The sequence below is a fragment of the Oncorhynchus gorbuscha genome, linkage group LG09 (genome assembly GCF_021184085.1).
Source record: "Oncorhynchus gorbuscha isolate QuinsamMale2020 ecotype Even-year linkage group LG09, OgorEven_v1.0, whole genome shotgun sequence".
Taxonomy (NCBI): Eukaryota; Metazoa; Chordata; class Actinopteri; order Salmoniformes; family Salmonidae; genus Oncorhynchus; species Oncorhynchus gorbuscha.
This window is the reverse complement of record NC_060181.1, coordinates 41,196,688-41,221,996: the sequence shown is the minus strand read 5'-3', so window position 1 is coordinate 41,221,996 and position 25,309 is coordinate 41,196,688. Positions and strand designations below refer to the sequence as shown.

The following is a 25,309-nucleotide window of genomic DNA, read 5'->3' as shown; positions in this document are numbered from 1 at the left end:
TAAGTGTTCAAACCGTCACACACACACACACAGTTAATTTTGGGTGTTTCCAATTATTTTGTGCCCAATATAAATGAATGGTAAATCATGTATTGTGTCATTTTAAATAAGAATAGAGTATGTTTTTAAACACATTCACGTTGATGCTACCGTGATTAAGAATAATCATGAATAATGATGAGTGAGAACGTTACAGAGGGTCAAAGATCATGCCCCCAAGAGATGCTAACCTCTCACCCTTGCTAATCTGTAGCTCAGTTGGTAGAGCATGGCGCTTGTAACGCCAGGGTAGTGGGTTCGATCCCCGGGACCACCCATACGTAGAATGTATGCACATATGACTGTAAGTCGCTTTGGATAAAAGCGTCTGCTAAATGGCATATATTATTATTATATATATATAATCTCCCCTGTTATTGCCATGTCTTGAGGTTAGGATTTTTGACCCTCTGTAACCTTTTCACTTGTCATTACTCACGATTCATTCAGGTTTATCCATAATCATGGAAGTATCCATATTAATGTAGAAGTGTTTAGAAACATATTATATTCTTATTTACAATAAAAGTGAGTCCAAAATGACACAATACATGATTTCCATTCATTTCTATTGATTGGGCCTATGCCCACCCTGGCCGACCCATGGCTGCGCCCCTGCCCAGTCATGTGAAATCCATAGATTAGGGCCTAAATAAATTGATTTCAATGGACTGATTTCCTTTTATGAACTGTAACTCGGTAAAATCATTGAAATTGTTGCATGGTGCGTTTATATTTTTGTTCAGTGTACATATAGAGGGAGAACTGCGAGTTGTGGATGTTTGTTTTCATTGTGCAAAGATAGGCCTAAAACGTCACTCAAATTAGCCAACGCGACTTTTCCTCTGCTACTCCAAAACCCGACCTCAAAAATGGTCGTACATTATGTTCCATGCCATCTGTTGTAGACTTTAGACTTAGTCACAGTAATTTAATGTAACCGCAAATAAATTGATGAAAAATAGGCTTTGTCAACTTTCCTTGTTGTGTCAATAAGGAGATTCAATTTAATCTGGCCCGAGTGCCCGAGTAGGTGTGTTTTGCACCAGGTGAAAGTTAATTGCATTCGTTTTGGAACCTGGCTGCCTCCCGGGCGTTAGCCAGGCGCCCTGTTCAAAGCCTACGGCAAAGTCAGTTATCTTCAGTTCGGAAAGCCGGAGCTCTAGGAGGAGGCCAGAGTTTTTGACTTGGAATTCCTAGTTGGATGACCGTTCAAAAGAGTTTTGTCTGACTGAACTTTGATACACATTGAGAGAAAATCAATTTCACTGCATTTCATTATTGTTTGATAGTATTTATGGAACAAATTTACTACAGGATTTTTCAATTTATAATAGAAGAGTATCATATCACTTTATCTTGCCTTTGAAAGTCACCAAAAGCAATTGTTGAGTTTAGTTGCAGGTAGAATTTATTTATTTTTTTGCTAAATAACTTAGAATAACCCAATTTCCCCCAGAATAACGTATGATAATGAACAGAACACGAGATCAACACCAGCACAGTCTGGTATCGCTTTCCCAGATCAGTTGAATATGGATACAGCTCTATGATATCCACAGAATGATGTGGGGGTAGGGTGCACGTCACACACAGCATATACATGAATAAGCACCCTCTGTCTGTACCTTTAAACCAATATAGATTACTGTATCTGAGAGCCTTCATCACTCATCCAGTTTATCACTGTCCGCTCTGCACCCTGCCCTGCCTATATTGTCAGAGACGGTGTGTAATGGAAAGACAAACAGCCCAGGACAGTGACAAATGGTCCAGGGTTGGACACCCAAGATAAAACTTATCTGTGTTTAATTTTTTTAATCAAAGGTCCATGTTATTATTTTTTTAAAGTTAGTTTTTGGATTTTGTAGGGGGGGATACCTAGTCAGTTTTACAATTGAATGCCTTCAACTGAAGTGTGTCTTCTGCATTTAAACCAACCCCTCTGAATCAGAGAGGTGCAAAGGGCTGCTTTAGTCGACATCTCCGTCTTCGGCGCCCGGGGACCTTGATAGAGTCTTTACCAAAAATTGTCAGTATGTGATCAAGAGGCAGGAGTTTAGACTTCTAGACAACCCTAGGCCCTAGTCTTAATACATATTCTCAATTGAAGGACAGATTTTGTAGTATAATGTAAGCTTATGTTTCTGTGCAGGTAGCCTAATCCATATGTATTGTATACACTACCATCAATTGGTGTTTGTGAAGGTACATTATGCCTGTAACAAATTATATATATTGTCAGTTAGGCTTAGGTAGAATTAGGGAAACAGATCTTGAATCAGTTGTTAAATAAAAAACAATTAAAGTCAAAAGTAATCCCATTGGACTGAGAGCTTGTGGGGCCAGTCATGTGACTTCTTGGATCAACCAGTTCTTTGTGATAAGAATCTAGCAGTTATGTAAAAGAGAAAGTAAAGAAAGCTCCCAGTTTACCTTCATGTTGTTCTTTTGAAGATAACAAACCACGAAGTGTAAGAATGCACTTTTTCTTCTCTTCCAGCGAAGCCCTGGATCTTTCCTTGTTCCAGGTAAAAACGCCACACCTTCACAGAATGTTTTTCTATTTTGCTTCTACTGTATTGTATTATCCGTGTTTGCTCTCAGAGGCCAAGGCAAACAAGACAGGCTCATCAGTGAAATGAAGCCCCCCCGATAACAAGATACAGTAGTTGTTACCTCAATTACAATATATAGTAGGGCTAGTGGTGTCAACCTAATGACTGTTATTCTATAAATCAATCAACTGTAAGAAGCCATGGATTGCCCTTTATCTAAAACAGAAGTCGGTTGGCACACACACACACACACACACACACACACACACACACACACACACACACACACACACACACACACACACACACACACACACACACACACACACACACACACACACACACACACACACACACACACACACACTCTCAATATAGAGGCCTATGGTTGATTTTATTATCGTGCCCTTTACTTTTAGCATCTCTTACGAAACGGTGCTGTCTTTTCCAGATGTTCATCTTTGACCGGTCAGGGATGTGTGGCCAGAGGACAGATGTGTGGAGTGATGTCGTTGATGCCACACCCTGGCAACTACAGGAGACCATCTCTATCAGGTTAAGTGTTCAAACCGTCACACACACACACACACACACACACACACACACACACACACACACACACACACACACACACACACACACACACACACACACACACACACACACACACACACACACACACACACACACACTTCCAAAGAACCACCATAACCAGAATTCTTTGAAAGTGGAGGACCAGTTGTGCTTTTACTTTCGCAGTTCCATGCAAATAGGCACAACGAGTTCTGAGTGATGTGTTTTATGGTGTGTGAAGCAATGGTGGGCAATACACTGTCTGTGATGACTACTTAAAACTTGTGACTCTACAAACTTATTGGATGCATTTTCAGTTCAGTTGGGTTGTTTCTGATTATTTTGTGCCCAATAAATATCAGCACCCCTACTTAAAAGTATTTTTTTTTTAAATATATTACTTGTTAAACTAAATCTCTTTCTCTGAGCAATTGTGTTTGTATAAGAAAATGTAATTTCCAAATGTTTTTCTCAGTGTTTGAATGATTTATTTTATACTCATCTTGCTCATCTTTATCAAGGGTGTCGTGTGTTAATCTGGTTGAATGACCTGTTAAATCCCCCTCCAATGCATAGTCACCACAAAGACACCCATCAATCAAAAATAATCATGTGAGAAAACACCTGTTGCATGTTCACCGTCCATGGCGTGTCAGAGTAAATGTTTGGTTTTGCTAGACTGGCTATGAATATATTTTGTGATATCTAACTGATAGGTTTCTGATTAACCATGGCCGCTTCGCCTTACACCTAATAGTCTTGGGCAATTCCATGCCAGCATGGCTCAAAACTATTTTGCGTGTCTAAGATTGTTCTGGCAATTCTCACATAGAAACCTCATTGGTAGAAAGTATGTTTGATATGATTTTTACACTTGCAACACAAACCATTTTTGAGAAAATGATGTCAACTAACGTGAATTCAACAAAGACGTTTACCTTGTAATTGGATTTAAGTGAAATGTTTTTTTTTTTTATATTAAAATGAGACTGGTGCCACTTTAATGTGTTCAATGAAGATGGTCCGGATGGCATTCCATTAAATTGTGACATTGTGGTCCCACCCCTTCCCAGCTACAGACTGGAACAAGGGTAGGTGTAGAAGAAATTCTAAGTAATCGGGAGTAATCAGGAAGTTGGCCATCATAACTTCCCCCTCTCCACAATAACTGCTTCATCCCTTTCTTCGCCAGGACATGTTTAATTTGTCACTGGTATTCCGAAAACAGACTGACCGACTGGTTTACTTGACAACTGCTGAACAGGCAGGCTGAAATAAGAAACAGAAGTTTATGCATAGCTGGATACTGAACAATGCGGGAAAAGCCTTTGCGCAAAGAATTTCAAGAAGTTATCAAAGAACCCGAATGTAGTGAAACAATTAAAAAGCCTTTATTCTCTACGGCTTATACTGGCAAGAATATACATTTACTGACTAATTCTGAAGCTTACTGACTGGCTAAATGGTCACATATTGTATGTAACTGGTTAGTTAACAGGCATGCTAACCAATTTACTGTCTAGCTATTGTCATCTCTGCTCGACAACGTGCCAAAACTATGGCTCTTAATCCGGTTTGAGGTGTTTTTGTTCTGGTCAGAGGTGTGCAGTGGGGTTCTCCCTTGATGCGCACAGACTCCGAAAGCAAAGATCACGAGAGGAAACACAAACGCTCCGAGGAGAGAGAGAGTCAGAGAGAGATCACTTGTGTAAACACCCTGAATGGAGAGGAGAGACCACCTGAGAAAGAATGGGAGTAGTGGCCCAGCTTACTGTAACTATGCTGTTGACTGGAAGTGTGGTTTAATGTCGGGGGAGGTCCATCAGCCAATTGTTTCACCTTCATCAGGTGTGCCAGTACTCAGTCAGTCATCAACACATGGAGCCAATTCCTGTAAATCGATGTCATTTCTAAGAATGTATTTGTGGAAAACAGCAGCCTTTAATCAGTCAAGCTACGTTCTGGCATAATGTAATTATAGAAATCATATTGAATTCAATTAATCAAATCCTATTTTATTTTCACATGCTTGTAGACCTTACAGTGAAATGCTTACTTACAAGCCTTTAACCAACAATGCAGTTTTAAGACAAATACCCCCCAAAATTGTTTTCAATAAAAGAAATAAGTAATTAAAGAGCAGCAGTAAAATAACAATAGCGAGGCTATATACAGGGTGGTACCGTACAGAATCAATGTGGAGACTATATACAGGGGGTACCGGTACAGAGTCAATGTGGAGACTATATACAGGGGGTACCGGTACAGAGTCAATGTGGAGACTATATACAGGGGGTACCGGTACAGAGTCAATGTGGAGACTATATACAGGGGGTACCGGTACAGAGTCAATGTGGAGACTATATACAGGGGGTACCGGTACAGAGTCAATGTGGAGACTATATACAGGGCGGTACCGGTACAGAGTCAATGTGGAGACTATATACAGGGGGGTACCGGTACAGAGTCAATGTGGAGGCCATATACAGGGGTGTACTAGTACAGAGTCAATGTGGAGGCTATATACAGGGCGGTACTAGTACAGAGTCAATGTGGAGACTATATACAGGGGTGTACTAGTACAGAGTCAATGTGGAGACTATATACAGGGGTGTACTAGTACAGAGTCAATGTGGAGACTATATACAGGGTGGTACTGGTACAGAGTCAATGTGGAGACTATATACAGGGTGGTACTGGTACAGAGTCAATGTGGAGACTATATACAGGGGTGTACTAGTACAGAGTCAATGTGGAGACTATATACAGGGGGTACCGGTACAGAGTCAATGTGGAGACTATATACAGGGGTGTACTAGTACAGAGTCAATGTGGAGACTATATACAGGGGGTACCGATACAGAGTCAATGTGGAGACTATATACAGGGCGGTACCGGTACAGAGTCAATGTGGAGACTATATACAGGGCGGTACCGGTACAGAGTCAATGTGGAGACTATATACAGGGGGGTACCGGTACAGAGTCAATGTGGAGACTATATACAGGGCGGTACCGGTACAGAGTCAATGTGGAGACTATATACAGGGCGGTACCGGTACAGAGTCAATGTGGAGACTATATACAGGGCGGTACCGGTACAGAGTCAATGTGGAGGCTATATACAGGGTGGTACCGGTACAGAGTCAATGTGGAGACTATATACAGGGGGTACCGGTACAGAGTCAATGTGGAGGCTATATACAGGGGTGTACTAGTACAGAGTCAATGTGGAGACTATATACAGGGGTGTACTAGTACAGAGTCAATGTGGAGACTATATACAGGGGTGTACTAGTACAGAGTCAATGTGGAGGCTATATACAGGGGGTACCGGTACAGAGTCAATGTGGAGGCTATATACAGGGGTGTACTAGTACAGAGTCAATGTGGAGACTATATACAGGGGTGTACTAGTACAGAGTCAATGTGGAGGCTATATACAGGGGGTACCGGTACAGAGTCAATGTGGAGACTATATACAGGGGTGTACTAGTACAGAGTCAATGTGGAGACTATATACAGGGGTGTACTAGTACAGAGTCAATGTGGAGGCTATATACAGGGGGTACCGGTACAGAGTCAATGTGGAGACTATATACAGGGCGGTACCGGTACAGAGTCAATGTGGAGACTATATACAGGGCGGTACCGGTACAGAGTCAATGTGGAGACTATATACAGGGGTGTACCAGTACAGAGTCAATGTGGAGGCTATATACAGGGGGTACCGGTACAGAGTCAATGTGGAGACTATATACAGGGGGTACCGGTACAGAGTCAATGTGGAGACTATATACAGGGGGTACCGGTACAGAGTCAATGTGGAGACTATATACAGGGCGGTACCGGTACAGAGTCAATGTGGAGACTATATACAGGGCGGTACCGGTACAGAGTCAATGTGGAGGCTATATACAGGGCGGTACCGGTACAGAGTCAATGTGCGGGGGCACCGGTTAGTCGAGGTAATTGAGGTAATATGTACATGTAGATAGAGTTATTAAAGTGACTATGCATAGCTAATAACAGAGAGTAGCAGCAGCGTAGAGGGATGGGAGGGGGGGTAATGAAAATAGTCTGGGTAGCCATTTGATTACATGTTCAGGATTCTTATGACTTGGGGGTAGAAGCTTTTAGAAGCCTCTTGGACCTAGACTTGGCACTCCGGTACTGCTTGCTATGCAGTAGTAGAGAGAACAGTCTATGACTGGTGTTGCTTGAGTCTTTTTAGGGCTTTCCTCTGACACCGCCTGGTATAGAGGTCCTGGATGGCAGGAAGCTTGGTCCCAGTGATGTACTGGGCCGTACGCACTACCCTCTATAGTGCCTTGCAGTCGGAGGCCGAGCAGTTGCCATACCAGGCAGTGATGCTACCAGGCAGTGATGCTACCAGGCAGTGATGCAACCCATCAGGATGCTCTCGATGGTGCAGCTGTAGAACCTTTTGAGGATCTGAGGACCCATGCCAAATCTTTTCAGTCTCCTGAGGGGAATAGGTTTTTTCGTAGCCTCTTCACAACTGTCTTGATTATATACTATATGTGTACGCTGAAAGGTGGTAGCAATAGTTTCACAGATATTCAAGAGAGCTGAATATCCACAAAGGTGACATCTTCTCAGAAGACATCATCCGCATTCAATGTTATTAGCACAATCATTCAATCATTATTAGCACATTAGGTTTAGTCTGATGGTAAGTGATGCTGATTCTAGTGAACATCAGTGCATACTCTCAGTTCCTCTATTTTCTAAGAAAGTGAACTCAAGAGTTTTGAGTGGGCTGTTGTATGGGACTTTCTAGAGTTTGGTTATGAGTAAGAGAGGGCGAGAGTATGTGGGGGATTTGTGAGGGGGTGTCTGTGTGTGCGTTCATGTGAATGTGCAAATACAAGCATGTTGGATTTTTGAAGCGAGAAAATAGAAAACTCAAAAGACATCCCAGTTTGAAAAACAACATGTTTAATGTGCTACATTTATTGCAAAAGTATCATGAAAATAATCTCTGGCATAAAGTATCCACATAGGATAACCTTGGTCCAAAAATAAACTACATAGACAAAGCTACAAACGTGTATATAAAAACAATTATAATTCACATAGTATTAATGTTAGAACAGTTACACCATTTTGGTTCTAGGTAACAGAAACCTTGGTGCGCATGGATTTATTTCTGGCTTTTTCCAGTGAGAGCGAAAACGTACAGCTCTCGTATGAGGTACCTTTGTCAATAGTTTTGGTAAAATAACAAGAGCCGAGAGCCATTCACCTGAGTGTATATATATACAGTGGTACTAGGAGCAGACTGAGTAAAGGGGAAAGTGCAGTACAGACTACATCGGGTTCATTCTCACATACTGTATGGTTCATGCTCTGATTCGGATGACAATCGCATCTACAGTACCACCAGTATAGAGGACGAATTAAATAAAGCATATATCGACAGTGGGTAGATAACAACTGAATCAAAGAGAAAGAGCTAGAAACACAATGGTATTTCAGGATATATTCAAACAAATTCAAATACAAGTACACTGTCGTAATGTTTTAACATTCAAAAAGACACACAAAAATAAGAAACAAAGGTTTTTTTCTTTTTATTGCTAGTTTCTGTGCAGAAGTATGTACCTCCAATACATCACTAAATGACTCACAGGAAGTCCTGAGAAGCTATTTGAATTGAACCGGAACATTATAACATTCTGACTACTTTTAGTTTGCTTTCCCCTCTTGTTACATTACATTAGAATACAGTATTTAAGTTTGAAAAAGTTATGCTACATAAGTTAGACCTGTTTATCCTCATATTTTATTTGATTCTTGTTGTTTTTTTGGCAAACGCAAATGCATACACATAGTTTCAAGATCCCTGATCTACCCTTTTTTAGCAAAAATAAATAAATATACACAAAGATTGTCCGGTAATTAAACATTAGATATCGCAGTAATAGTCTGTGGCATTGGTCCAACGGTTTTCCCAGGAGTAAGCCTCCTTGGAAGTGTCAAGACGTAACATTACGTTAACAAGAAAAAGAATCACTCAACTGAACAAATATAGCTGACAAACTCTCTCACACATTCCATGTAAATTACACCTGTGGACCTGAGTGAAACGTCACGGCGAATAAGAAAACACCCTTAGTTAGGGTGGAAGTGCAATCACTGAACACACTGGCCATGTCTTTGAATAGTCTTTGTTTTGGTGCTTCTCTCTTATTGGCTTTCCATAGTCTCTCTTCCCCTCGAGGAAATACCTATTTTTCCGTGACGACTTAATCGATTGTGCTCTGGCTTTTCAGGAGGTAGACCCTTAAAATGTTTCTTGTTCCTTACCCCTCCCCAAAAGAGTAATTCTACTTCACCTACTGCCCTTGCGTCTTCACCATTGGCCGGTTGTAGAGGCGTACCACACTAGCCCTCTCCTGATAGGCTGAAGTAGAAGTGTGAGATGACGTCGTGGGAGGAGCTGGGGCGTTAATGGCCGCCGTGAAGGCCTTGAGCAGCAGGGTGGCTTCACTCTGGTCCTCCTTGCCCTCTCGCCCTTCCAAGCTCCGGGCTACCCAGCGCTCCACTGCAGCTTCCAAATGGGCTGGTCCTGCCCCTTCAGGCAGCTTGTCCGCCTCGGGGCTGGTGTCGAAGCGCTCGACCAGCTCGCGGATGTGGGTGTGGGCATGTGAGCTGGTGTGGGCCTGGGCAGAGGCGGGGCAGCAGCTGTGCTGGTGGATGCGCAGCGAGAAGCGGTGGACGAAGGCGTGGGCGCAGAGAGGGCAGCAGTGGGGGCGGTCGCGGGCGATGTGCAGGCGTCGGTGGAGCTTGAGGTGGATGTACTGGGTGAACTTGGTGCTGCACAGTTTGCACTGGTAGGGCTTCTCACCCGAGTGGAGCCGTAGGTGGGTCCTAAGGTTGCTGGTGCTGCTGAAGCGCTTGTGACACACCTATATGAATAGGAACAGATGGATAGGAAAGTTCAGGTTAGGATGATGTTGTGATAGTGATATCATTAGAACAACTGGGTGAAACCAGGCTCCTGGGTTTCTGTGGTTGCGTGCTAGCAGGGTATGACCCGACACTGGTAGAAAAAAAGGTGCTAGAAACCCATAGGAGAACCCTTTGAACAACCCTTTTTGGTTCCAGGTAGAACCCTATTGGGTTCCATGTAGAAACCTTTCCCCAGAGAGTTCTACATGGAACCCAAAAGAGTTCAGCCTGGAAGGAAAAAGTGTTGTTCAAAGAGTTCTCATATGGGGACAGCCGAAGAACCCTTTTCTCTACCAGTGTAGACTGCTTGTTTCGAGTTGGAGATCACTGAACCCTACCATGAAAATCAACACAGGACTGAGGTCATGATCACACCCACATAGTTATAAAAGAGTGTTCAACAAAAGCCCAGGGATTCCTTACATCACAAGGGCAGGGCAGGGTGAAATTCATAGTGGCACGCAGGGGGGTGTGTGCGTGTGTGTGTGTTTTAGAGCTGAAGTAGACTGGAAAAAGCTGATCAAAACACAAACATACCGTGCACTCATGTGGTTTCTCTCCAGTGTGGACCAGGTGATGCTTCTGCAGGTGGGCTAGCTGGGTGAAGCTCTTCAGACAGAGGTGACACTGGAAGGGCTTCTCTCCACTGTGTACTCTCAGATGCACCTGAAAGAAAAAAATGCCTCGGTTAGATAGGAACCCACAATAAGACAGGAATAGATTGGGCCACCAGAGAAACCAAAAGTACCACCTATGTCTATAAGATCCTCACCTTGAGGTTGGACAGCTGTCCGAAAGTCTTGATGCAGACGTTGCATTCGTACTTGATCTTGCCGTTCTGTTTCTTCAAGGGGTAGGGGAGGGATTTGTAGCCAGGAGCAGGTGGCGAGGGGCTTCTCTTTGGCATGGCCAGGCTGAGGTTCATGGCCTCCTCACAGCCACAGGGTGACGGCAGGGGTGTCTGGTGCTCCTGCTTGGGAAGGGGAGAGAGCTCTGGGGTGGCTGGGGCCCCACAAGGAGATGACATATTTGGGGTCCTCTCCTTCAGCCCTCCCTGAGTCTCTCCGGGGTAGGGCAGAGACACTGGGAGCAGACCAGGCTGGTGGGTCATGGAGTGGTGTGGAAGTCCATCGCTACTCGGGTAGCTGCTGTACCGCAGAGGGCCTCTGGAGGGGAGCATCCCAGGGAAGGGTGGGGGTACTGGGGGAGGAGGAGGTGGGGGTAGTGGGGGCTGCTGTATGGGGGAGAAGCTGGTAGGGGGGTTGAAGGGGTCTGGAGGGATGGTAGAGGGGGTAGGAGGACACTAAGCCCTCTCTGTGGCTGTAGAGCCCATGGAGGTGAAGGTCGCGGGTCGGGGAGGGGGCTGTAGGGTGGCACTCTGGGAAGCCGTAGACATGAGATCCCAGTTTGGGCTCTCGCTGGTCGGGTTGAGGAGAGGGGATGGGTCCCTGGTGGTCCTGGGTCACCTTCTCATTCTCTATCTTCTGGCTGAAGTCCATGATTTGGTCGTCTGGCGTGTCGGGCGGTGTGTCTCTTTCCAGCACCTCCACGTCAATTCTCTCTTCCCCTTCATCCTCTCTCTCGTCTTTCATCTCCTCCTTCTCTTCGGATTCTCTGACATCTCCGATAATGTGTTCTATAGAAGAAGAAAAACCCCAAGGTCAGACATAGTGGTTGGGTTTGAGTGTGTATGAAATACACTGTAAAAACAACGGTCAACCTTGCCAATCCACACAATAATACAACTTCCGTCCGTCCTTTGTGTCGACCTAATGAGCAATTTATTCACTTATCACTCTGCAATAGGACAGTATTGATGGACAAAGTTCACAGTCTTAACGAAGTGAGAAGTGACTGTAGTGACGCACCACACTCGCACTCGGGCTCTCACATCCTCCCTAGCGCTCCCTCTTATGGTAAATGATGATGACGGTTTCAGTTTTTAGATGAAACTTCAAAAGAGTTCATGGTTTCTGTCTGGCAACTATGATAGCAATGTTTTAATTTTGATGTGTGGGTGTATGTGGGTATGTGTCATGTAGGATTTGTAGTAAAACAAAACGCTTTAATTGGGGGGGGGGGGGGGGGCGTTCCTGTCGCAAGGTTTCAATTACCGCTCAAGCGTCTTTCTCAGGACCGCAGGAAGAAATGCATTTGCCATTTAGTTCGCTTGTTTTAAGTCCTACTTATGTTTTATGTGAATAGCTGTGTGGCTTTAAACTAACTCATTACTCGCTGTTTAACAGAAATTGCCTTATAACCAGGATTAAAGGGAAGGTGAACCCACTGCAGGATACAATAGTGCATTAAACCGTGCATTAGTGATCATACAGAGCTCAGGCGTGAACTTTCAACTGTCACCCTTTAATTAGGCCTATAAATTGATCAATGTAAACCAAATGTGTTTGGATAGACTATTTAAGCTACTTTTATCCTTTATTGTTTTGTGTGAATTTTTAGAGGCCTAGCCTAATTACTACAGTCTTCATCAGGGTTGTCCCCAAGTGTGTGGAGTACACAGTAAAAAGGACTGTGTCAAAGCAGTTGACATTGTAGCCTAGTCAACATTAGTCAACAGGTTGAATGACTGTGTGATGTAATTATAGTTTAAGAGGGCATGTCTCCTTACAGAGTTTCTGGCAACAAAACGAGTTGTCATATAATGAGTGGACAACTTGCCATACCTGAATGTACAGCTGACAATGACTCATGGACTTTACTTGACCAGGCATTGTTGAGAGGACTTTTCCACTCCTTTTGAGATGTTCCCTATGTTGTGTAAGTAAGAGTGAGTGTGTTTGTGTGTGTGGGTGAGCCGTCTCCTACATTGAGGCAGGTGTAGCCGTGTATTGTGTTTTGTCAGTAAGTCTCTCACCCAACCATGACTCGGGACATATTCCAGAACAATGCCATCCGCTCCGAAAAGGGGACAAGGAAGGAAACGGTTTCCGTCACACTCAGTCTCATTGTTTACCATCTAATGAACTCAGATCTTATCAACATGAGGGGGGAAAATACTCCTTTTGAAGACAATAATCATGAAAGTCTGTGATCGGACAAAAGAATGGCTCAACTTTGTGTCATCTTATCGAGCAGACACACACGCACACACACACACACAGATTTAAACCCCCTTTAAAAAAAAAATCTGATATAGGTATGAAAAGAGAACTGTCTCGCTGTTCATCATCGTTTCCACCTAGAGACAAACATACACACCTGACTGTCTTTCACTACATTACCCTCTCACTCACTAACAGTTTTTCATTGAGTGTCATAACATAGAATAGGGCTTTATTTGTAGAGCCACAGAAAAGAGAGAGCTAGAGAGTAGATGGAAAAGCAATTCAAGGAGAGAGAAAGATGAGTGCAGAGGAGAGAAGAGTAGAGGACGGGAAAGACGAGGGGAGAGGGTAGAGGAGAAGGAAACAAGGAGAGGAGTTGAGGAGAGTGAACAGATGAGAGTAGGGCAACAACAACAACAATCAAAGATGGCCACTCACTTTGTTTGAGCTCTTCACCCGGTTGGCTGCACAGTCTCTGGGCGAAATCTTGGCTGTACCACACCAGCAACTCCTGCTTGGGCTCCACGGGCCGGCTGGTGTAGAAGTAGACGTCACGGCCATTCTGGCACGCCACCAGGTTCTGTTCGGACAGCGAGTGCGCTGGGTTGACGTAGCGCATCCAGTTGCTGCGCTGCAAGTCATATCCATCGATGAAGTGGTATAGCTGCCTGCCGTTATAGATCTGGGAGGGAAAAGAGGGGAGAGTGAAATAAGAATACAATGCAATAATAGAACACGCGCCCACACTTGTATTTAAAACATAGTGGAACACCAGTTAGTACACAACTTTGTAACTGATTGACCTCTACTGTATTGTTACATTCACTCATGACTGAAACGGTCACTGTAGCAGTTGAGCTGCTGAGCTGACAAAACATGGTCACAGTATGTAGATAGAAAGTGTAGTTCACCTCTGCCATGTACAGAACAGTCTCCTATGTCCTCTTCTAATGACCTGGTTCTTGTTCCACCTGGGTTGTTTCTTGAGTGTGTGTCCCGCGCACTGTGTGTGGGTTCCTGAACTACTGTCACTGTCTGGTGTGAAATCAACGCTGTCACTACTTTTATCAGCTGCTAGTTAGACTGACGGAGAGGGGGCAGGGCAAAGACTTTGAACGCATGCCCAGACAGACAGACAGACAGACGTATTTTTTCTCTCTCTCTTTCTCTTTCTTTCTCTCACACTCTGGTTGGGGGGGGGTTTCTCTCAACATGCCCAGACTTGAATGGCTGCTTCCCACCAGGAGATACAGCATATCACGATAATGTCAACCATAGGAATTTCCATTACATTTCCTCACGTGCCAAGTTGTCAATCACTTATTCTATATAGAGTGCCCTGTAATTGTTTTTACTGGCATCTCTTAATTAAGGAAATGTACGAGTTGTGTTGGCAGACCCAAACACACACAAATAGATGGTGGCACGTGCTCACAGGCACACACACTCCCACACGTCACACACCTCCACACTTGTCCCGTGAGAGAGTGTTGACATACTCTCCAGGCGAGTCAGACTTTCACCAATTTGCAGTAGTAGGACAGGACGGATCGGGTTTACAGGAAATGCCAGAAGGAAGGTGAAAACGTAGGACAGAAAGCCCTAACAGGGAAACGACTCAGAGAAAACTCCTGAATTAGGCAAGTGACCGCCGGGAGACAGAGAGGACGAGGGTGTGTGGGAATGAGAAGGAAGTGTGTATGAGAGAGAGAGAGAGAGAGAGAGAGAGAGAGAGAGAGAGAGAGAGAGAGAGAGAGAGAGAGAGAGAGAGAGAGAGAGAGAGAGAGAGAGAGAGAGAGAGAGAGAGAGAGAGAGAGAGAGAGAGAGAGAGAGAGAGAGAGAGAGAGAGAGAGAGAGAGAGAGAGAGAGAGAGAGAGAGAGAGAGAGAGAGAGATAGGGGAACACTAACAATCACTTCCTATATGTCATACTTGTTGAATGGGTTGAATGGGACTTGAGCGCTGGGAAGGATGCAATTGTTGCGTGCGTGTAAAGATACACAACTTCCCCAAAAATCTGTCCAAAACTCCTGAGTACCTATGGGCTTCTGAGCAATGCATTTTTGTTTCCTTTTAGATGGGAAGTGACTGACTTGGTGTGAAACTGTTTTACCACTTGTGCTTCTTTTTCCAAGAATAATTGGAGAAGAATAACTAGGACGAATTGTGGGTCGAATCTCTTTTCCCCGTCTCTTTTGAGAAGCAGTTCCCATATCTGCTTGTTAGGTAAGGAGAGAGAGAGTTCTCCCCTAGAACCCACTGTATAATTTCATGCACCTGTTTTCATGGCTGTACTTACCAACCGGCTCTCGCATTCTCACCTCAGAATTAGACGTTCAAACGTCAAATTTCGAAGTTGTTCCAAAGTCAAATTTGTGTGTAAAGGCGTTAAGTTCAGGCATTAACTCAGCATTTTTAAGTTTGGGGTTAAGTTCAGGAATTGACTACAAATTGTGAAGGCATTAACTCAGAATGGTTAAGGTAAGGGCTAGGGGCTGGGATAGGCTTAAAACAAAAAAATATCACTGGATAAGCACTTGCAACCATTGGAATCAGAGGCAGATGCTTACGCCCATCCACCATCCCTGTCCACAATGCCCTAGCAAAACCCAAATCTACTTGAGGGTAACAGCGCTCACTGTTGCCCATAGTGGCCGGTTTCCACATCATCTCCCGACAGCTTGATGTCAAACCGTGTGTGTGTGAACGGTTATTCCGCCAACTTACCCTCCAGAAGTATTTCCTGTTGGCCTGTTTGGGGACGTTGTATTTGGTGTAGATGTCACCCTGCAGAGGTCCAAACCGAGTCCCCTGAGGAATGTACTCTTTGCTGAACACGCCTGTCACCTAAACACAAGACAATACATCATCAAACAGTTAGCCTAACAGAACCAGATTTCAAGACGACACAAACAGATCTGGGACCCATGCTATCAAACATTAGTCAGTCAAACAGTGCCAGTTCCTTAAGACAGCCTTGACCATAGAAATAGAGTTAGATGCATGAGGGTGCTGTCAATTTGCTGTGGCCTGAGGAACTTTTTCTGTTCTACCAATTTGTATTTCTATGGCCTTGACATGTTGACCCAGACAGGAGCTCTGATCTTCTCTCCAGAGCTCCAAGGTGACTCGCTTTCTTCCTCTTTTCTAATGAGTTAAATGAATGAAGGGAATTGCACTTTCTCTGACCTGCTTCTCTCACCTGCTGACTGTCCTCATAAACGCCATTGACTTAAAGCCAATTTATGCTTGACCCGACAATGTGGTTGGAGGCACAGTATGAATGGTGTGACGCAATTGCGGAGCCTCCGGAGCCATGCAGAGGCCAAATTGAGCTCTGTACCACATCGCCGTGCACCGAGCAAGTGATTTAACAATGCGGAGGGGTCCGTAATACCTCTGCATTGACAGTATAAACACAAACTCATTTCCACGACAACTTACTTCACAGCAGCTCTGCTCTGCTCAGCAAAGCTCAAGAAGGTATAAATTCCCTGACTTCTGCGGAGGCCGTGTTGCAGTGAACGCTCTACGGTCGCCGCAGACGTTGGATTGACCATGCAGAGCCTTTTACAGGGACAGAGACAGAACGTAAATGACCTCACTCAGCTCACCGCTGCCCCCGCTAGTGAGAATGGCCACCAGTCTCTGTCGTGCCTGTCGTGCGTGCCTGTCGTGCGTGTCTGTCGTGCCTTTTTCTGGTACGTGCTCAATGTCTACACTCTGACGCGGAGTTTACCAGACTCAAGTTACACACTTGTATGACGTAAAGAAAAAGACACATCCACAGTTAACTCAAGAGCTGGGATAAGGAAACGGGAAAATCACTATGGTCGACTGAACTCTCTCCCCTGAGCCTCGACGGCCAGGAATAGCAACCTGACTCATACTTCAATAGGGATTCTTTAGAAAGTACTGGAAGTTTGAACAAGACACAGGGGGACACCCACGCTTGGCAGGGAGCATCGGTGAGACCCATAGCTCGGGGGGTCTTAAGGGGCTTTGTCTTGAAGATCTGCTGAGTCCTGGCCATGGGGGTGACGGAGGGTGAGACGAGAGTGAGTGTGACAGGGACATTGTGTGGCCTCGTTTTAGCGTGACTAATGACTGAGCTGCGACAGGGCTGCTGATTAACGACCGCTCAGCCGGGTTTATAAGAAGACGAGGAAGGAGGAGGGAGGGGGGAAGGAGTAGAGGAGTATCACTCGCTTCTTGACTGGACCACGCCACCACTCTCCCTGCCACCTTCCCCCCCTAACTGTCCCAGCTCGGAATAGGTCCTCTCGCAGCCAGGAAATACGGCCTGTGACGATGCCTGCCCTGCGCCCCAAACGAAAGTTAATCGTTGGAGACTAACCTACTTACCCACCTCCTCCCCTCACCCGCTCAGTCCCGCTCAGTCCCCCCCCCCCCCTCTTGGCACACTTAGGAGTTACGAAGAGCGTTGGAAGGAGGAGAGAAGGAGGAGTGGAAGGGTGGAGTGACCCCTCTTCTACTCTGACCAGCCAAATCCTTCCATTCATGGTCCTATGTGTGGCCTCAGCTGTTTACTGGAATGGCTTCCCACTAGATGATGGAACATTGCTGTGGGGACTTGCTTCCATTCAGCCACAAGAGCATCAGTGAGGTCGGGCACTGATGTTGGGCGATTAGGCCTGGCTAGTCGTTGGCGTTCCAATTCAGCACAAAAGTGTTTTATGGGGTTGAGGTCAGGGCTCTGTGCAGGCCAGTCAAGTTCTTCCACACTGATCTCGACAAACTATTTCTGTATGGACCTCAATTTGTGTACAGGGGCATTTTCATGCTGAAACAGGAAAAGGCCTTCCACAAACTGTTCCCTCAAAGTTGAAAGCATAGAATTGTCTAGAATGTCATTGTATGCTGTTGCATAAAATATTTCCCTTCACTGGATCTAAGGGGCCTCACCTGAACCATGAAAAACAGCCACAGACCATTATTCCTCCTTCACCAAATATTATAGTTGGCATTCTGCATTGGGGCAGGTAGCGTTCTCCTAGCATCCATCAAACCCCGATTCGTCCGTCGGATGGTGAGGCGTGATTCATCACTCCAGAGAATGCGTTTCCGCTGCTCCAGAGTCTAATGTCGGTAGCTTTACACCCCTCCTGCCAACTCTTGGCATTGCACATTGTAATCTTTCTGTTAGTCAATAATTACTTGGTGAACAACTGAAAGAATCCCCGAATTCAAAAGTAGTGCTTTTGCATAATCGGCAATCGCCATGACTAAAAAATGACTGGTAACAAACAATGGTTGGCAAGGACTAATAAGTACGTGTGAAGTCCCCCATAGGTAGTTCACAGGTTTGATTTTTTAAATTAAATTGGCATGTGTCTGTTTCCTGTTGATTGACACACCCTCTGGCACTGTGACCTTTTTCCGGGAAAAACACACACACACACACACACACACACACACACACACACACACACACACACACACACACACACACACACACACACACACACACACACACACACACACACACACACACACACACACACACACACACACACACACACATACACATACACATACACATACACACAAAGGTAAGATTCCAAGACATAAAAACACCATAGGGTATATGGATTCCCCAAGAAAATGCCAACTACTCAGGGGAGAAATGGACATAATGCCATTATCAGAAAGGGAAACTTCTCTGAGGGTACACAGCCAGCCAGACCAAAAGACTGTGACATGTTTGAAATACTTTTACACGTGTGTTTTAGTGAGACACTCATGTAAAAAAAAGTTGTGCTTACAAGTGCAAGTAATGTAGCCGTCTTGCATGCAAGTACAGTAGAGTTGAGGGTCACTTTGCCTCTGCTGAAACAGGAAAAGAGCTCTCACAACCCGGTGTGAAAGTGAAGTCTTGCACTGTGTGTTCAACTTGCTACATCTGGTTTGGCTGATGGTTTGTGTTTGTGAGGGTGGAAGGAGACTAACAAAGTCACAAAAAAACCTTACCATGCGTTCATAACCACAGTTTTCACACCTCTCGCAGGCCTAGGCAGAAAAAGCAGCAGAGAGGGGAAGAGAAGAGACGCTCACAGCTAAAGGAGGGACATCTAAGAGTTTTGCTCGGGTGAAAATACTGAGAGAAGGAGGAAGGAACCGTATGCTCACTTAACCACACGAGAAGTGAAGAAGACTGAGAGTGAGAAAAGTGAGAAGTGTGCGAGAGATAATTACAACCTGTTTCCCCCCCCCAAAAAAGAGAGAGACATCTCTTCTGCCACAATTGTAAGTTCACTTTTCACAAGAGCGCGGTGTACATTTGAGGACACCCTCGGCCTAAAACCTAAATCCTCACACCTCAGATCCCTTCTCTAGTGAGTCATAATAGGGCTATGCCAGTCAGCTGATTCACTGACACTCATAGCCTGGACATATATGGTGTAGAAGGCTGATTCACCTAAATGGAGGAAAACGAGGGATGGAGAGGGGAGGGGGAAGGAGGGCCAGAGCGGGAACTGTTGATGTGATTTTACGGCTCAGGTTGGATCTCCTGGATGCAGCCGTGCTGGTCCCTGTCCTCTTGTTAAGTAGGTGGATGACTACCACGGGGTCAAGATACCATGAGCCTTATGCCTGTTTGTGGTAGGAAGATCCTGGCAGTGAAGAAACTAAGGTAATTGTGAAGCGGTATGGAAAGGACACATAATGACAAGGTATTTGTTTCAGTATTGCAGCGACCTGTTCACGGAAATGTGTGTGTGCGTGTTGACCCAGAGACGTGATTGGAATACTGACCTAGAGACTTGGTAACGGTAAAGAGGCTCGGGGTTTTTACCGGCGCACACACGACATGGCCATTGTAACACTGAGCAGAGCAGGAATGGAATGGAGCAACGAGCCTTGACCACAACTTGTCATTGACCGCGGACTGTCCCAAATTCATTCAGACTTAATCAATAGAGTATGTAAGAAAGACATTGTGCATCACAGTAAAATGACAATACACAAACGCTTGGCTGTGAACGTGTACTGTATTCCCCTCCTGGTTCTAAATCTGGCACAGAAATGCTGATTTAAAAGTGACTTCTATTAAAGTTCCTACCTCATTCTCTGTGCTGTACTCAAAGGTGAGGTTGCGGGGTATGGACGTCATGGCTTTGGGCACACCGAAGCTGGGGTCCGACGCCTGGTCAGGGACAATGTAGGTGCAGTTGAGGGCAAAGTCGTCCTCTCGCCACTCACTCATATCTGGGGCTGTCTCCAGCTTCATCTTAACACTCTTTGTGTTGATTCTCTCTTCCCCGCTGGACTTGGTTTGGGTCGGGGTGCGTCGGTACGGTGTTACTTCGGTGATACTTCGGTTTTTCATGGGGGCCCTCGTCTTTAGGTGCGTTGGTTAAAGCTTGAGGTCTGGAAGAGAGGAAAGGGAGAGAAGGGGTGTCATGCTACTTCATCCTGGCATGAATAAAATGGTATGTTTGAATTCACTAGTGACACTAGTGGAATTCCTTTTGCCTTCCGTCTTGTTGTCACTTGTCATTGTCACTTGATAAGCAACACACTGTACTGTGAGAATTGATTGAAAGTGACTTAATCCCATTGCATGATAGGGTGTTGACAATGCTTGCCGTCGTCAATATAATCCACGGAGCAGCAATATATAGCAAAAAAAGGCAACAGAACCACTGAATGACAAAATGATCAGCAATGTAATTCAGCCAAAACATCATCAAGCTCATAAGTTATTGTTCAATACCGGAACTATGAATCAAGTCAACATGCTTAATTTCACCAAAAATCTATGCAGCTTTTCCATTCAACCCAGCAAAAATATTCAACATATTTCCAAGCCCCAATATTAATCTGAATATCGCCAAGGATGATCAAATCCTAGTGTAAACAAGTCAACTCCATTTCTCAACCCCCGTTGTTGACCATGAGCTATTTTCCCAATCTAAACTCAATCAGACCCAAGAGGTCAAGCCCATTCGGTGCTGTTCATTCACGGTTCATTCACTCAGCATTGACTCGAATAGAAAAGTTCACAATTACTGTATTTGACATAATGCTTGAACACCTTCCTTCTAAAAAAAAAAAAGGATTGTCATACAGGCACAAAATAGGATGCAGTTGACAATGACTTTTAGACAGTCATTTTGCTGTGGGAACATCATCTCCTTGGTAAGGTCATCCCTCTCCGCCTCTCTTTCTCTTGTCTTCTACTTATTCCAGTGTCTCTCGCTTTGTTTTTCCAGGAATTCCTCCCTGTAAGATCCTTCGTGTTATCCAGGCTGTGACCACTTTGTCTCTGCCACCAAAACTCCCGAGCCACCGTTGGGCAATGCTTTTTTACCCCATCCTCTCGTCCAATGAGAAGCCGCCGTTGGCCATGTGACTGAGAGGATTAGTTGGACGTGCGACCAATTGACACATAACTGGTGGCTTTGGACAGTTGCCTGAATGTGACCATGCACACACACACAATTGAACACACACACACAAAGGAACACCCCGGGGCCCACGTAAGACATCTGAATGAATGAAAGAAAGAATAGCAGATGGCTGGCTTGTGGCCACTGACAAACACACTGATTAGACTTTTGCGTGGTTTGACCCTTAACGAGCAATCTGATCTGGTGGAACAACGTCCTCAGTCTACAACATCTTGGTCTCCTCAATCCCCCAGATCACACAGACACTTTTTAAAAATTCATAATAAAACATTTAGGTGCAAAGGACCCTGTACGGTCACACACAAGTACACACACACACAATTCAAATATTTGATTTGGATTCACAATAAAGCACAGAGGTACAAAGGATCATCAGTGGTCATACGTTTGGAGGGTGAGTGTGAACTTGGAGGGTTCTTCAGAAGGACGATCAAAGTTCACACACGTGCACGCGCAAACCCTCAACTTGCCCTGTAACGGGAGTGCGTGAAAGAGCATATTAGAGACACATATTTCCCTCGGATTACACAGATCCACAAAGAATTCGAAAACAAACCCGATTTTGATAAACTCCCATATCTACTGGGTGAAATACCAGTGTGCGCCATCACAGCAGCAAGATTTGTGACCTGTTGCCACAAGAAAAGATCAACCAGTGAAGAACAAACTCCATTGTAAATACAACCCATATTTATGCTTATTTACTTTCCATTTTGTACTTTAACCATTTGTACATTGTCACAGCACTGTATATATACATAATAGTACTTTTGTAATGTGTTTATTCTTTTGGAACTTCTGTGAGTGTAATATTTACTGTTAATTTGTATTATTTACATCACTTTTGTATTCGATCTACTTCACTTGCTTTGGCAATGTTAACATATGTTTCCCATGACGATAAAGCCCCTTTAATTGAATTGAAAGAGAGAGGGTCAGCACCTCAGATGAGCTTCCCTTTCGTTTCTGTCTACTTTGAACAACTGTCCTCTGTTTAGAGAGTTAGGTCGCCTGTGCTCCACACTAACAGTAGCCAGGCCAGGAAAACAACATTTGAAAGCTGAAAAGAAAAAAATAGAATCTGAATTTTTCAATACTCAAAGTTACAGCGAGCCAGTGACATCCATTGTATTGTGAAATGACTGTAAATTGTTGTAAGATCTTACTGGATAACTGGAAGCGGGGAGTCAATGTAGAATTCTATGCCTCTAGGTTGATTCCTCGAGATTTTTACAGGAAAACCTTGGGAACCGAACAAATATAAAATCCATTTTAAAAATCAGGCAAAAATGACGTCGTTAGGACATCTTACGCTGAAATATATACATGTGAAAATATGATTTATATATAGTTCATAAATCATGTTTATTTATATAGTTTGGATTATAAGGAGGACTTCCCGTATTTGATTTGATGAATCTTATGCGTACATGTGTTGTGTTGGGGTATAGGGCATGTGCGCATATTATGCGTATATATTTCTGGCTAGTCCCGCTGCAGCACATGGACATATTATGCGTATATATTTCTGGCTAGTCCCGCTGCAGCACATGGACATATTATGCGTATATATTTCTGGCTAGTCCCGCTGCAGCACATGGACATATTATGCGTATATATTTCTGGCTAGTCCCGCTGCAGCACATGGACATATTATGCGTATATATTTCTGGCTAGTCCCGCTGCAGCACATGGACATATTATGCGTATATATTTCTGGCTAGTCCCGCTGCAGCACATGGACATATTACGCGTATATATTTCTGGCTAGTCCCGCTGCAGCACATGGACATATTATGCGTATATATTTCTGGCTAGTCCCGCTGCAGCACATGGACATATTATGCGTATATATTTCTGGCTAGTCCCGCTGCAGCACATGGACATATTATGCGTATATATTTCTGGCTAGTCCCGCTGCAGCACATGGACATCGGGTTGTGGCATGAACATCCTGTGAGGTGACGGAACTCCAATCTCAGCTGTACTGTATTTATCTAACACCTTCAAGACCGAGGATTTTTGGTAACACTTTCGATGAACCATCAGTGTTATTAAGTGTAATTAATGCTTGTACAGGGTACAGGCCTCTATGATGTCTTATAGCAGGGTTTTCTGGTCACACTTTATTTTTAGAGCCTGGCCGATATATATATATATATATATATATATATATATATATATATATATATATATATAGTTTCATCTACATTATCGGACGATATTGGCCTTTTACCGGTATATTGATATCGGCCGATAATTCTGCCGATAACCGATATTCAATAAATGGGATGGAAAAAAAGTGAATCTCATGCTTATCTGAACAATAGCGCCCATTCTCGTTGTCATTATTGTCACAATGTAAGAAATCAACATTTGAAGAAATGTCTTGGACAATTACTCTTTCGGATGGAAACTTAAGAGAACTTGATGTGGAAATATTTTACTTTTTAATTTCCCTGTAAAACACAAAATCTGCAAATATATCGGTATCGGTAAGTTTTCTTGTAATTGGTAGTTACAGTCTTGTCCCATTGCTACAACTCCCATACGAACTCGGGAGAAGGGAAGGTCGAGAGCCATGTGTCCTCTGAAATACGACCCCGCCAAGTCTCACTGCTTCTTGACACACTGCTCACTGCCGCACCAATGTATCAGAGGAAGCACCGTCCAACTGGCGACCGTGTCAGCGGGCATGCGCCTGACCCACCACAGGAGTCACTAGAGCGCGATGGGACAAGGACATCCCGTTCGGCCGAACCCCCCCCCCCCCCCCTAACCCGGACGACGCTGGGCCAATTGTGCGCCCCCTCACAGAATCCATTAAGAACCTCCCCCCAAAAAATCTTTCAGAATCCCAGAAATGTTGGTCAATCAAGTTGGATTTTGTATATACAGGAACTTCCTTAATGCATGGGGAAATGAAGAAGAAGAAGAAACAGTGTTCAGTTGGTTGTTAGTGTCAATGGTCAATATGTCATACAATCACTCAATAAGACCTCCTAGGCTTCATGAATTCCCATGGGATCAGTGCAACATATCCTCTAGGGTGAGAGTCAGGAAAATTAACTCCTCCACGTAGGTCTTCCTACACATGCACATGGATGGAGCTTGGGCTGTAGGCCACTGATATATATACAGCGCGGGAGAAAGGCGGAGCTTATGTTGGGGTTCAGGTCATGTGTGCATATTATGTCCATATATTTCTAAAGCATTTCCCTGCTTGCGCTGGGTAGCATTTAGTTGACTTCACTATAAGTATATACAGTATATTTATGTATGTTTCTGTGTCCTGCATGTCACTGTGTGTCTGTCTGTCTACCACCACCTGTTCCTAACTTGCCCAGTGAAACGGTAGCTAAATTGGCTGCCATCTGGCGAACTTCTATTCGAGGAGTGCTGGGCGCTTCACTGGTGTGTGTGTATGAGGGAGTTGGGGGGGGCCTAAATTTCTCTAAGCTTCTTTCCCCCGGCGGCTAATTTCTGTAATAAGCAGACTGTCTGATATGAGGCTCAGGACAGGTAGGCTCGGCGTGATGCTTGGCTGATCTCCCTCTCTTTCTCTCTCCCCTCCTCCCCTCTCCCGTCCGGGGTGATTGCTTCAGTTGCACTTTTCCAGGAGCAGCAGCGTTGCCTACCTCCTAAGAACTGGGTTTGAGGAAG

General features: G+C 44.5%; 1 protein-coding gene and 1 pseudogene across 1 annotated transcript in view; one reads left to right on the top strand and one right to left on the bottom strand.

The window, feature by feature from the left end:
* Window positions 1-536: 536 nt before the first annotated feature.
* LOC124043631 (prolyl endopeptidase-like) overlaps window positions 537-25,309 on the top strand; it is a 66,525-nt gene continuing 41,752 nt past the window's right edge. The window contains exons 1-2 of the mRNA XM_046362417.1: window positions 537-2,570; window positions 3,049-3,152. The gene's annotated coding sequence lies outside the window, so the exon portion shown is untranslated. The remainder of the gene's footprint in view (window positions 2,571-3,048; window positions 3,153-25,309) is intronic.
* LOC124043633 lies at window positions 8,111-21,504 on the bottom strand (annotated as a pseudogene).